This window comes from Panthera uncia, chromosome B1, assembly GCF_023721935.1.
Source record: "Panthera uncia isolate 11264 chromosome B1, Puncia_PCG_1.0, whole genome shotgun sequence".
NCBI lineage: Eukaryota > Metazoa > Chordata > Mammalia > Carnivora > Felidae > Panthera > Panthera uncia.
Window position 1 is genome coordinate 134,635,151 of NC_064811.1, and position 14,761 is coordinate 134,649,911.

Consider the following 14,761-nt stretch of genomic DNA (forward strand, 5'->3'; position numbering starts at 1 on the left):
ACCCTATGACCCAGCAATAGCACTACTAGGAATTTACCCAAGGGATACAGGAGTGCTGATGCATTGGGGCACTTGTACCCCAATGTTTATAGCAGCACTTACAACAATAGTCAAATTATGGAAAGAGCCTAAATGTCCATCAACTGATGAATGGATAAAGAAATTGTGGTTTATATACACAGTGGAATACTACATGGCAATGAGAAAGAATGAAATATGGCCCTTTGTAGCAACATGGATGGAACTGGAGAGTGTGATGCTAAGTGAAATAAGCCATACAGAAAAAGACAGATACCATATATTTTCACTCTTATGTGGATCCTGAGAAACTTAACAGAAGACCATGTGGGAGGGGAAGGAAAAAAAAAAAAAGTTATAGAGGGAGAGAGCCAAAGCATAAGAGACTCTTGAAAACTGAGAATAAACTGAGGGTTGATGGGGGGTGGAAGGGAGGGGTGGGTAGGTGATGGGCATTGAGGAGGGCACCTGTTGGGGTGTGCACTGGCTGTTGTATGGAAGCCAATTTGGCAATAAATTTCATATTTAAAAGAAGAAGAAGAAGAAGAAGAAGAAGAAGGGGAGAAAGACAAGTAGGACAGAGTTTATTCACTCTCCAAGGGAGGAGAGAGGCCAGACTTCAAGAGAGATGATAGCCAGCCAAGTTTTTGTTTGTTTCTTTGTTTGTTTTTCTTTTAGCTTTTTTAAGGATGTGAGAGCATTGCTGTGCCCATAGAAGGTGTGGGGAGCAGGTGGATTCTTGGCCGGGTAGGGGAGGAGGTGGCAGGTGTCTCAAAGGGCTCTTTCCACGGCCCATCTGGGATAGGGGCTGTGGTCAGGCTAGAAAATATGTTTAGTAGTTGGGGTCTATTTTTTGAGAATGTAGGGCCCTGTGACCTAGAAAAGCAATGACTTAGGGCCAAGTGCAGATATCTGTGAATTGTGTCTGTAAACTTGATTGGTGAGGGTGGAGGGGGTGCTTTGAATAGATTCCTTTCACTATCTATGTGTCCATGTTTAATTGTGTCCATCTATGTATCTATGTATATATGTGTCTATGTATCTATCTATCTGCCTATCTATCATCTATCATCTATCTATCTTTCTTAATTTTAACATAATCTAATTTGTCATTTCACCCATTACAGTTATTTTGTCTATCTATCATCTATCTATAATCTCTATTATATCTATCATCTATTTATCTATCATCTATTGATTTATCTGCATTATTCTATAGCAGACCTAATTGTTTCTAGGGAACTTAATACCAACAGTTAATAGTGAATTCTCTAAGACTCCAAAGGAAACAAATAATGTGATTACAATTCTCTTGGTGCACATTTTTTTTGATGGATAGCTGGAAATATGTAAAAGTAAGTTATTTAAACCTAGTACAGCAGAATTCTAAGCCATTGGATAAATTCAGGGGATTTTCATACATTTGGAGTCTTGTAATTTGGGGAAAAAACTCTAAGGAAAATTTACATTTCATCTGCTTTGCTTTTCTTCACTCTCCCTCCCTCCCTCCCTCCCTCCCTCCAGAATAAACTGTCAATTTAGACAGTTAATTGAAGAACATTAATTGGGTCACCTTACTAAATGATAGATTTAGCAAGGAATGTAAAAACAAGTTGGCATGCAGCAAACACTTGTTTATCTTTTTCCTAGAACTGACTGAAGTGTAAACTTTTGTGTATTTTTATCTCTATAATAGATATTAGCTGCAATATAGATGCTAAGGAAGGGTCTTCGGTACGAGAGTGCCTGCTGACATGCAGATGGATGATCAAATACTATTTTTGTTCCATTTCCTCATTATAGTTCCATTTTCTCTCAGCAAACAGTATAACTAGATTTATTCAATAATACAGTAATTGCCAGACTAAAAAGAACATCAGAAATACAATCTTTTGCTGTCAACTTCAAAGGGATTCCATGCCTATAGTAATTAAAATTAAAAAGTATCATTATTCAAGGATGTTCTGTTTTTTTTTGAAAAATATTTTACTTCATTAAATTGGAAGTGAGTAGGAGAGGAAAAAACGAGTTGATGTCATTTTCTCAACAGAGTATAACGAAATGGAAAAATCAGGTGTTAAATCCAGTCAAATCAAACATCAGGCTGAGGATATTAAGTTTTCCATTTGTGTATATGCTAAATGCAGGTAATTACTATTCAGCAGCTAATTCTACGTTCTTTAAGCCCTAAATGAAATACAAACATATATTAAATACAAAATTTATCCATGAGAGATGAAGACTGTTAACAAGCAGATACCAGAATATTATCCAAATCCAAATGATTTTAAAATAATTTTCATTTTTTGTAAATGTCCAGATGTTTATATCACTTCATGAACATTATTATAGTATACCCTTGGAGAAATTAAGTAAATATTTCTCTAAAGTTCTGGATATATATCTTCTAATATTATTATTTGTTATTATACCAAACAGAATAAAATTATAACACACTTATTGAGTTTGGGAGTCGCTCACATTTTAATATTTGCAAAACAAAAACACTTTTTATAATTGGAGATATGTCACAATTTCATTGGGTGCTTTTTATAATATTTTTTTCTACATGCTACAGAAAATAATGATGTCTCTTGGAATCTATATTTTTTAGTTTCATTAAAAATGACATGACATGGATGGGGGCACTTGGGTGGTTCAATCACTTGGGCGTCAACTCTTGATTTCAGCTCAGACCTGATTTCATAGTTGCTAGGTTCAAGCCCAGTGTTGGGCTCTGCACTGACAGTGTGGAGCCTGCTTGGTATTTTCTCTCACTTTCTCTGCCCTCCCCTGCTTGAGCTCTCTTTCTCTCAAAATATAAACATAAAACATTTCTTTAATTAAGAAAAAATGGCATGGATGATAAAAGTAATTATAAGAGAAGGAAAAGTATCTCTTTCAGATTTTTAAAAGTTGTATATTTGGTAGCTTGATTCTTTTATCTTGACATATTTTTAAAATATAATTTAAATTTAGTTGATTTATATGAAATTTGTGTTATTTATTTTCTTTAGAGCAGTTTACTTATAATGCAGAGAGAAATCAGCTCTCATGTATTTGTAAACAGGAAAATAATGAATTAGACTATGTAAATTGGCATAGTGTGGATCACACTATGTAATACACAAAAACTTCATAAAATACTTACCTGAAAATAGTATCCGATATAGTAATAAGAAATATAACAAATGGTTTTCTAGTACTATATCAAACTAGTCTCTATGATTTTCAAAATAGTTGGCATAATAATATTCATTATAATAAAATAGATATTATTTAAAGAGTTTACAAACCCGATATGAGCATCTTAAACACATATATGAAATTATAATAATTAGTTAAGATAATAATTTTCTCATCAATTTCTTTTGGTAATATTCTAAATCGATCTGCATTTCCAGCTATTGCATGGAAAAAATATTTTGCATATATCTTGAGAGAAGCTTAAGTAAGGGAGATTAACAGATGTAGAGGACATTTTGTTATGTAATCTAATTATAACTTTGAAAAGGTGATTTGGGATGAGTTTGTTCATAAAACAAATACATATTTTATAATGCAAATGTCAATGGAGATTTATCTAGAAAAATAAAAACTATATAAACAACTATTTTACTTTATGTATAATGCATTGTAAGTTATAATAAAGTATGCTAATTATTAAAATGAACAAATGGTAAATCAACTGTTAATTTATTTGGAAGTTTCCTAACACCAGTAAGATATATCTTCCTTCATTTCAAATTGAATTTTCAGAGTCTGACCATAAAACATTTAATTTTACCCCAAATCTTTGAAAGTATAATAAACTCAAGGGCCTCTTTCATTTACCCTATTGATACTGAATCTCCTTTGAAGAACTTGATACCATCATTCCTATTGATTTTCTCCTTTTCACAATTTTGATGACCACGTCCTTAATTGTCAAGGACTTTGCACATGACTTAGGAATTTTTAACGTTACTTTCTTTGCTCTCTGTAAAACTCAGTCATATGACCCTGTACACTTCTGTAACTTCTAAGCTCTTTATTATACTGTGCCCAGAGAGGTTAATGGTTTAACTTGCTACAACTACTTAGTGACAGAAATAATATAATTAATAAATAATTATAGAGATATTTACATTAAAGTCAATAAATCTACGTGTGTCAGTTTATTAGAGCTGCCACGGCAAAATGCAATAGACTCTCAAGCTTAAATCACAGAAATCTATGTTCTCACATTTCTGGAGCCTGGAAATCTAAGATCAACATGCAAGAAAATTTGGTTTCTTCTGAATCCTCTCTCCTAGGCTTGTAGGTGGCTGCCCCCTTGCTGCCTTTTCACATGGTCAATCCTCTGTGTACATACAGTCCTGGTGTCTCACCTTCTTACAAGAACACCAGTTGTATTGGATTCTAGAAATGCTCTAATGGCTTTATTTTAACTTAATGACCTCTTTAAAGACCTCATCTGCAAATATGGTGGCATTCTGAGGTACTGGGGTTGAGAACTTCTATACATATGAATTTTTGATGGGATACAATTCAGTCCAAAACAATATGCAATGCCAATATGTTATTATTATTATTATTATTATCATTATTATTGTTTATTATGTATTTTATTATTCATCCAACACATTCAGTGCTCCTGTTTTATTGTTATTACTTGGGTAGCAGTGAGGATAATACAAGGAAAAATACAAACATAATATGCCACTTTTTTCATAATATAATAAAACTTAATGTATGAAACTCAAATTTCTAATAAACTTAACATAAATAACTAAACTCAATTCCTTGAAGAATTTTTATTTTCCTCATGACTTCTCTCCAATCATAATTTTCTTGCTTCTTCCAATCTCCTTTTCTTGCTCTCACTCTTCTATTTACTGTCCAGATGAGATAAGATCTAAGAATCAATGCTAGATGCTATTACCATTTCTACCTTCACTCACTCTTTTGGTGTCTCATGGCTATAAATGGCAATATATGCCATAAACAGATCTATTAATTACACTCTTTTCTCCAAAATTGCTCCTTGTCAAATCTCCATTTCACATGATGGCATTGATTGCTTAGACAAAAACCTTTACTTTTTTCAGACAAAAATATTTATAAAAATCCTTCTTATTTTCCCTTTTGCCTTAAAATCCATATAAAATTAATCAGTAATCCCTGACAATGCTAACTCCAAAATAGGTCCCAAAACATTCTATATCACCTTTTCTTCATAATAATCACTGCAGCTTAGGGACAAAGCTATAATTGCCCCTAAGTTAGATCCCTTAAATTTCTTAATCCCTCTAATTTCTTAGTGCTCATTATTCAATCAGTCTGTAAAGGAATGTAGAATAACATTTTATACTATTATATATAATATGAACAAGTTATGGACACCTATGTTACAACATAGTGTCTATAGCTACAATTCTGGATTGTACACTTCAAATTTTGTTAAGAGCATAGAGCTCATCTTAAGGGCTCTTACCATATGAAAAAATGTGAACAAAATCACATCAACAGACTAGAGACAAATTTTTGTATGATTATATCAAAAGAGTCAGAAAAACTTTGACAGCATCCAACACACTTTTATGATAAAAACACTTAGCAAACTAAGAAAGAAGAGAACTTCTTCAACTTGAATATAATTTAAAATTGCACCAAAATCAATAAGACACCTAGAATAAACCTAACCAAAGAGGTGAAAGACCTGTACTCTGAGAACTATAAAAACTTCGATGACAGAAATTGAAGAAGACACAAAAAAATGGATATTCCACGCTCATGGGTTGGATGAGAAAACACTGTTAAAATGCCTATACTGCCCAAAGCAATCTACACATTTAATGCAAGTCCTATCAAAATGCCAACAGCATTTTCCACAGAGCTAGGATAAACAGTCCTAAAATTTACATGGAATAATAAAAGTCCCAAAAAAGCCAAAGCAGGCTGGAAAAAGCAAAGCAAAGCTGGAGGCATCACAATTCCAGATTTCAGGTATATTACAAAGCTGTGCTGATCAGAACAATATGGTACTGGCACAAAAGTAGACACATAGGTCAACGGTACAGAATAGAAAAACCAGAAATGTACCCATAACTACATGGTCAATTAATCTTTGACAGTATAGGAAGAACATCCAATGGGAAGAAGACAGCCTCTTCAACAAATGGTGTTGGAAAAACTGAATGGCAGCATGCAAAGGGATGAAACTGGACCACTTTCTTACACCATACACACACAAAAAAATTGAATATGCGTGAAAGACATAAATGTGAGTCAGGAAACCATCAAAATCCTACAGGGGAACACAGACAGTAACCTCTTTGACCTTGGTTATAGCAACTTCTTACGAGATACAGCTCCTGAGGCAAGGAAAAGCAAAGCAAAAATAATCTATTGGGACATTATCAAGAATAGTATACAAAATGTATAAATAATTTATCAAATGCAACAGCCAAAAACTGAATAACTTGATTAAAAATGAGCAGAAGACATAAATAGACATTTTTCCAAAGAAGATATATGGATAGTCAACAAACACATGAAAAGATGTTCAACATCACTGATCATCAGGAAAATACAAATCAACACTACAATGACATATCATCTCAAACCTTTCAGAATGGCTAAAATCAACACAATAAACAACAGGTGCTGGGAACCCTCTTTGCACAGTTGGTGAGAATGCAAACTGGTGCAGACACTCTGGAAAACAGTAGGAGGATACTCAAAAAGATAAAAATAGAACTACCCTATGATCCAGAAACTGTATTATTAGGTATTTAGTCTATGAATACAGAAATACTAACTCAAAGGGTGACATGCGCCTCGAAGTTTATAGCAACATTATCTACAATAGCCAGATTATTGAAAGAGCCCATGTGTTTACCAACTAATGAGTGGAAAAAGGTACACACACACACACACACACACACACACACACAATGGAATATTACTCAACCATAAAAAGAATGAAATCTAGGGGCGCCTGGGTGGCTCAGTTGGTTAAGCGGCCGACTTCGGCTCAGGTCATGATCTCGCGGTCCGTGAGTTCAAGCCCCGCATCGGGCTCTGTGCTGACAGCTCAGAGCCTGGAGCCTGTTTCAGATTCTGTGTCTCCCTCTCTCTCTGCTCCTCCCCTGCTCATGCTCTCTCTCTCACTCTCTCAAAAATAAACATTAAAAAAGTTAAGAAAAAAATATATAAATAAAAGTGAGAATCTAGATTCTTTCCCCTAAGATCAGCTGCAAGACAAGGATGCCCCCCACTCTCTCCTCTTTGAGCACTCCTATTCAACATCATAGAAGTCTTAGTACAATAGAGCAAGAAAAATATACAAATGTATACAGATTGGTTAAAAAATCATTTTTTCTTTTGGAAATGACCTAATTATTAAGGAATACACCTTATTAAGTAAATCATTAAGAATCAATATCAACAACAACAACCAAAAACTTCTGGAACAAATAAAGCCATTATAGAAAGGCTGAAGGATACAAGGTCAATACAAAATAGTCAACTGCTTTCCTATATACCAGTAATGGACAATTAGAATTAAAAAATTAAAAACACAATACCATTTACATACACATAAAAAACCTGAAATACAAATATAAATCTAATACAAACCATGTACAAGATCTGTATGAAGAAAACTATAAAACTCTGATGAAAGAATCAAAGATGTAAATAAATGCAAATGATAATAATTAAAAATATTCACATTTATGAATAGAAAAAATAGATATCTTCAAGATGTTAGTTCTTCCCAGTTTGATATACAGATTCAATACCATCCCAATCAAACTTCTAGAAAGTTATTTTCTGAATACCAACAGAGTCTAATGTTTATATAAAATGGCATAAGATCCAGAATAGCCAGCACAATATTAAAGAAGAACAAAGTGAGAGCACTGAAGTACTGAAACTACCTGACTTCAAGACCTCCTGTCAAGTTACAGCAATCAAGAGTGTGGTATTAGTGCAATACAGAAAAAATGATCAGTGGAACAGAATAGAGAGCCCAGAAATACACCTACACAAATACAGCCGACTGATATTTGACAATGGAGGGAAATAATTCAGTGGGGGAAAAAGAAAGTAGTCTTTTTAAGAAATGGCTTTGGAACAACGGAACATCCACATGCAACACAATGAATGGAAACACAGGCTTTAAACCTTTCACAAGAATTAACTCAAAATGGATCATAGACTGAAATATAAAACACAAAGATATAAAACTCTTAGAATATAACATAGAAGAAAAACGAGGTAGACATTCTTGGTTTGGCAGTGACAATTAAGATAAAACACTAAAAGCATAACCCATGAAACACAAAATTAATAAATTGGATTTCATTATAGTTAAAATTTTCTGTCTTGTAAAAGGTTCTGTTAGGAGAATGAAGAGATAAAACACATAAGAGGAGAAACATTTAGAAAACACAACTGGCAAAGGATTTATATTCAAAATTTCCAAAACTGTTAAAACTCAGCAATAAGAAATCAAACAGCTTAGGTAATAAATAGGCGAAAGATCCGAAAAGATGTCTTACAAAAAGGAGATATACACATGGCAAATAAGCATTTGAAAAGATGTAAACAACATGTTTAATGCCATTAAGGAATTGCATGTTAACAATCCGATGCTATAGCACAGCTATTAGAATACTACTGACAACACCAAATGCTTATGAGTGCGGAGCAACAAGAACTCTCGTTTATTGCTGGAGGAAATGAAAAATGGTACAAGCCACTGTGAAAGACAGCCTGGCAGTTTCTTTCAAACTAAACACACCACCTTTATGATCCAGCCATGATATTTACCCAAATGAACAGAAAACGTCTGTCCAAACAAAAACCTTCACATGAGCGTTTGTAGCAGCTTTATTCATAATTCCCAATATTTGGAAGCAACCAAATAGGTGTTTCAGTAGGTGAATAGATAAATAAGCTGTGATGCATTCAGACAATGCCATATTATTCAGCACTAAAAAGAAATGAGCTATCAAGTCACAAAGACATATGGAGGATCCTTAAACGCATATTGCTAAGTAAAAGCGGCCAATTTGAAAAGGTTATGTACTCTATAATTCCAACTATATGATTTTCTGGGAAAGGCGAAACTAACGAGACAATGAAAGGATCAGTAGCTGACCAGGAGTTCAGAAGGAGAGACAGAAGGATGACTAAGTGGAGCACAGTGGATTTGTAGGGCCGTGGAAATGTTCTCGAAGATACTGTAATGGTGGATTTATGTTACACATCTGTCAAAAATATATAAATATGCAACACAAGGAGTTAACCTTAATGTAAAAAGTGGACTTCAGGCATAATAAGGTATCAATACTGGCTCATCAGTTGTGAGAAGTATATCACACTAATGCAAGACATTAATAATAAAGGCAACTGTGTACAGAAGGAGAGAGGGTATATTAGAAATCTCTATTTTCACTCATTTTTTTTCTGTAAACCTAAAAATTCTCTGAAATATAAAATCTATTCAATTAGGCATTTTAAAGTCATGGATAAAGGGGATATAATAAGAAGGTTATGAATCAGAAATAAAACTGATATTTCATGAGACAACTGCCAAGAATTTAATGAAGTAGTTTATCACAATACTAAAATAGAAAAAAAAAAAGGAAAGAAAGAAAGAAGGAGACAATATGAAGCATGGCATTGCACAAGAATGAGTTCCAGTACATAGAGTGTGTTCACATGTCATGTCTATTTTTCTTCAAAATTTTTACTTTTCTCACCACTAACATATAGATAATGGAAACAAAATAAACATTAAAGTAAGAATTTTCGGGGCGCCTGGGTAGCTCAGTTGGTTGAGCGTCCGACTTCAGCTCAGGTCATGATCTCACGGCTGGTGAGTTCGAGCCCCGCGTGGGGCTCTGTGCTGACAGCTCAGAGCCTGGAGCCTGCTTCCGATTCTGTGCCTCCCTCTCTGTCTCTCTGCTCCTCCCCCACTCATGCTCTCTCTCTCTCTCAAAAATAAATAAACATTAAAAAAAATTAAAAAAAAAAGTAAGAATTTTCAAAATTACCTAGAGTATTTTTATTTGCATTTTTTTAAAAAAGCTCTCTTCTTGTCTTCCCACTACGCATCTGACCTTTTCTATTTTCAATCAACCTCCTTCATTGTTTTAACCTTCTACATGACGTAAAAAGTTCCTTTTCTTGTTTTCTTTTTAAAGATTACTGAACTTGCACTTTTCTACGAACATTTATCCAATATTTTCCCATATTGTTCCCTGCCCTCTTTGCAATAGTTTCAACCACCAAGAAATGGGGTCCCTTTATGTCTTTCTGAATGTTGGCTGGCCTTGTTTGACAAAATGCAGTAGAAGTGGTAGTATGCTTCTTCTTAGGCTTAGGTTTTGTACATTCCTACTCCTTCTGTTAAAAATCTAAAACCATGTAAATGAACTTAGGCTAGCATGCTGAAGGGTGAGACCATTGGGCTGTAGCCCAAGTTTTCCAAGGTATCATTTGTGAATGACATTTTTTAATTTTTTTTTAATGTTTATTTATTTTTGAGACAGAGAGAGACAGAGCACGAATGGGGGAGGGTCAGAGAGAGAGGGAGACACAGAATCGGAAGCAGGCTCCAGGCTCCGAGCCATCAGCCCAGAGCCCGATGCGGGGCTCGAACTCACGGACGCGAGATCGTGACCTGAGCTGAAGTCGGACGCTCAACTGACTGAGCCACCCAGGCGCCCCTGAATGACATTTTTTAAAGAGCCAGCCATGGCCAATCTACCAGCTGACTGAAATACATGAAGCAAGACCAGCTGAGACTAGTAAGAATGATCCAGTAAGAACCACCTAGATGTTTTGCTAACCTATAAATACACATGAGCTAAATAACTACTTAAATTTCTTTAAGCCACAAAGTTTTAGAATAGTTTGTTACACAACAAAAGTTAACTAAAACAAAAAACTTCAAAAGACACAAATATAATAATGACCATCAAAACTTTTTTTCTCATGAATTTTCTGGGAAAGGCGAAACTAACGAGACAATGAAATTTTATTTATTTATTTTCTCCAACTGGATATTCCACTGGCAACTTAAGCCTTATCAATACTGAAATCATTGCTCCTTTTCCAAATTTTTATATTTTATATTTTTTCTTCGGCCATATTACTTAAAAATCATACACATTTGAAAAATTATTTTAATTACAATTCTTTATCCTTAATATATCACCAAGTGGATAGTGAGTCACCCCAAATGTCTCATAAATGCATTCTTATTTCCTGTTTATAGTATAATAGTGTTCACTTAGCATATCTTGAACTATAACATGGATGACATAATCTCTTTTTAACTGCTCTTTTAATTTGCAGGGTTTCTTCAATCCAAATCTTCTAGAAGTATATTTCTATATTGAAATCATTATTATTTAAATACCTCATAAAATTTATTTTTTCTTGATACTATTTAAGGAAAATTGTATTATATCTGATATATGAAAACAAAATCCACTATCATGAGTTCCTAGACTACTTAGGTTATATTTCAACCTTAGTTTGATCCCTGATTCTCTCATTCTATATTGTAACTACTCCAAGTATACTCATTTATTCCATATCTCCTTGTCTTTGTAAAAGCTGTTTCCTCTGCCTAGAATTCCCTAAATTCAATGTTATCATATATTGACTGTCCCACTTTTTCTTCAAGTGACAGTTCATGTATTATCACCTGTAACTATAGATGGAACATATTAGATAGAAATAAAAAAAATATGATACCTTAGAGAGTAAACACCATCACTGAGGCAATATTGATTATATCGTTTTTTTTTTAATGCTTATTTTTGAGAGAGAAAGTGTAAGCAGGGTAGAGGCAGAGAGAGAGAGAAAGAGAGAGGAAGAGAAGCTCTGAAGTGGGCTCCACGTCGACAGCAGCAAGCCTGATATGGGGCTTGAACTCACGAACTGTGGGATCATGACCTGAGTCAAAGTCAGACAATCGACTGAGCCACCCAAGCGCCCCTCATTTTTTAAAAATATATTAATTTGTTTTGAGAGAGACAGATAGAGACTGAGTGGGGGAGGGATAGAGAGAGAGGAAGAGAGAGAATCCCAAGCAGGTTCTGCAGCTGTTAATGCAGAACCCTACGTGAGCTTGAGCTCATGACCTGAGAGATCATGACCTGAGCAGAAACTAAGAGTCAGATTTTTAACTGACTGAGCCATCCATGAGCCCCTCTTTCATTATTTTTTTTAAGTCCGTTTCAATCACTCATCCAAAAACATGCCCTGTACTTATCTGAGACTACTATTGTTTTCTCTGATATTATAGTCAAAATATTACCAGCACTTTGTTTTTCCCTAAAGCCTCTACTGGCTTCAAATAGGCCAATATAATATTCATTCTCTCTCTCCCTCTCTCTCTTTTTTTTTTTTTTTTGAGACATCACCATATTCAGCTCAATTTTAAGCTTTTATAATGCTTTAAAAAAACTATGAGTAAAATTTTCTTTGGGCAAATAGATCTGATATCATTGGATGTACCAAATTCTATCTTCTCTGCCCAATCATGTAGTTAGTACATGTCCTACACAGCCCGATGCTTTAAAGAATTACCGGTGTATTTTTTTCCAAAGGTACTGACAAAAATTAAAGCCTGTTTTTTTTTCAGTGTAGTCTTCTTTGAAAAGAAACACTTTCTTTGATAATATTTAACAGTTGTCATTCCATCACACTTTGATATCAATCACTCACTCCACCTTATTGTTAAGTCCCCCTTATAATCAGCAGATGTATCATTTCATAGTGTCCTTGAGCTTCTAATTGACTGTCAGTTCTCAGTTCCATCTTCCTAAATTCTACATTTGGTGACAATGCTTAGAAAACACTCACTTTTACTGATGCTCTTTAGGGATTTTCTGAGATGTGAGAAATTAGGTGATGTCTTTTTTATCCTCAGTTTGTCATTTCTGTGAGTCTAGATTCATCACTGAACTTGTCCAAAAAATAATGCAGTGATAAATGACTAAAGGGACTAAAGTGCTAAAGACTTTAGGGTCTATAGTTCTTCCTTTAGTTGATAATAGTTAGTTACAATTCATAAATAATTGTAAACAATTTCAGTATTATCAATGGCAGTAGCCAGTGTGATAAAATCAATTTAGCTAATTATATACATCCACCATTTTCAAAAAACTTGAATAAAAAGCTTTACTGGAAGATATTTATCTTTTATGACTATCATTTTGAGACATTTCTTCTTACAAGAAAATCTCAAGATTGTACTTAGAATTGGCATAATTTTTATTGGAAATTTACGTTTTGTTTATAAATTACATTATAATTTTACTTATAATTTACTGGTTTCCATGTCTTAAAATATATTTTTTCCTAACGTATAATTTTTTTATCAAAAGACTTGCAGTTGTGGAACTTAGCAAAAAATTCAATAATTTTCATAGTAAGTATTTTTGTATTTTTAGCATTTGATTTATTAAATATTTATTGTATAGATTTCCTGATCCTCAAACCACAGTCAAAACTCACTCATTTAGCGATAGCCCCTTACTATCTCTCATGCAATTTAAACTAGTATTTTCTTACTTTAATATTATGCAGTGATATTTACTCAAACATCACTCAGTTTGACTTCTGCTCCTCTCCCACCAACAGAAGGACAGGCCGAACCCAGCCCAAGGAGCAGGAGCATCCCACCAGGGCAGTGGCACAAAGGAGTCAGACACAAAGAGATGGGCTTTTTCTTGGGTGGGGTGTGGGGTTCACTTCGCTGGATGACGTTCGGAAGGACAGCGCTAGCTCCTCCTCATCTTTGTCCTCCAACCAGAAACCAAGAAAGAAACAAACGCCCCCAAGATGAAGGAGAGTAAAATTAGTGTGAGCAAGAATTCTAAACTCCTCAATACTAACGCAAAGAGGATTCAGAAGGAACTGGCAAACATCACTTTAGATTCTCCACCTAACTGTAGTGTTGGTCCCAAAGTTGGTGACATCTATGAATGGAGATCCACCATGCTGGGGCTTCCAGGATCTGTATTTGAGGGCGGTATACTCCTCCTTTATACCACTTTTATACCAGAATACCCCTTTCAACCTCCAAAGGTTACATTTTGGACGATAATCTCTCCCTGTAATATTAACAGTCAAGGAGTTATTTGCTTGGACATATTAAGAAGATAATTGGAGTGCAGCACTAACCTTTGCTAAAGTTCCCCTTTCTATCTTCTCCTTTCTTAACAGACTGTAATCCTGCTGACCCTTTGGTGCATAGTGTTGCCATTGAGTATATGACCAACAGAGCAGAACATGATAGAATGGCCAGACAGTGGACCAAGAGATATGCTACATAAATTGGGTTTTCACAATTCTTATGTTGTTTGTCAGAGAGAGCTACTTGTGATTTTGAAGGGGTGGGGAGGGCGGGAGTTGGTAAAAAGTAGGGTATTTCTATAACAGATTTTATTCAGTTTATTTCCTAAGATTTTGTTGTAACTTAAGGTATCCTGCTACACTATACAGAATTGATAATAGCAACTCTGAAAACTGTCATTACTTCTGCAATATTAGCTGAAGTGTAGAAAAGAGAATAGGCATTTGGGTTCAGTTGCTTGTAGTCTGTAAATTTAAAATAGCTTCATTTTGTGCAGGTTATACACATGGCCATTTATGTAAAGTCTTTCCAAGACTACATATTTTTTGGCTCCAAAAATGGAATTTATTTTTCCTTCTTGGGAGGACACATTGA

At 34.5% G+C, this 14,761-nt stretch overlaps 1 pseudogene; it reads left to right on the plus strand.

The window, feature by feature from the left end:
* Nucleotides 1-2,079: 2,079 nt before the first annotated feature.
* Nucleotides 2,080-14,366, plus strand: LOC125922453 (ubiquitin-conjugating enzyme E2 E1-like; annotated as a pseudogene).
* Nucleotides 14,367-14,761: the final 395 nt, after the last annotated feature.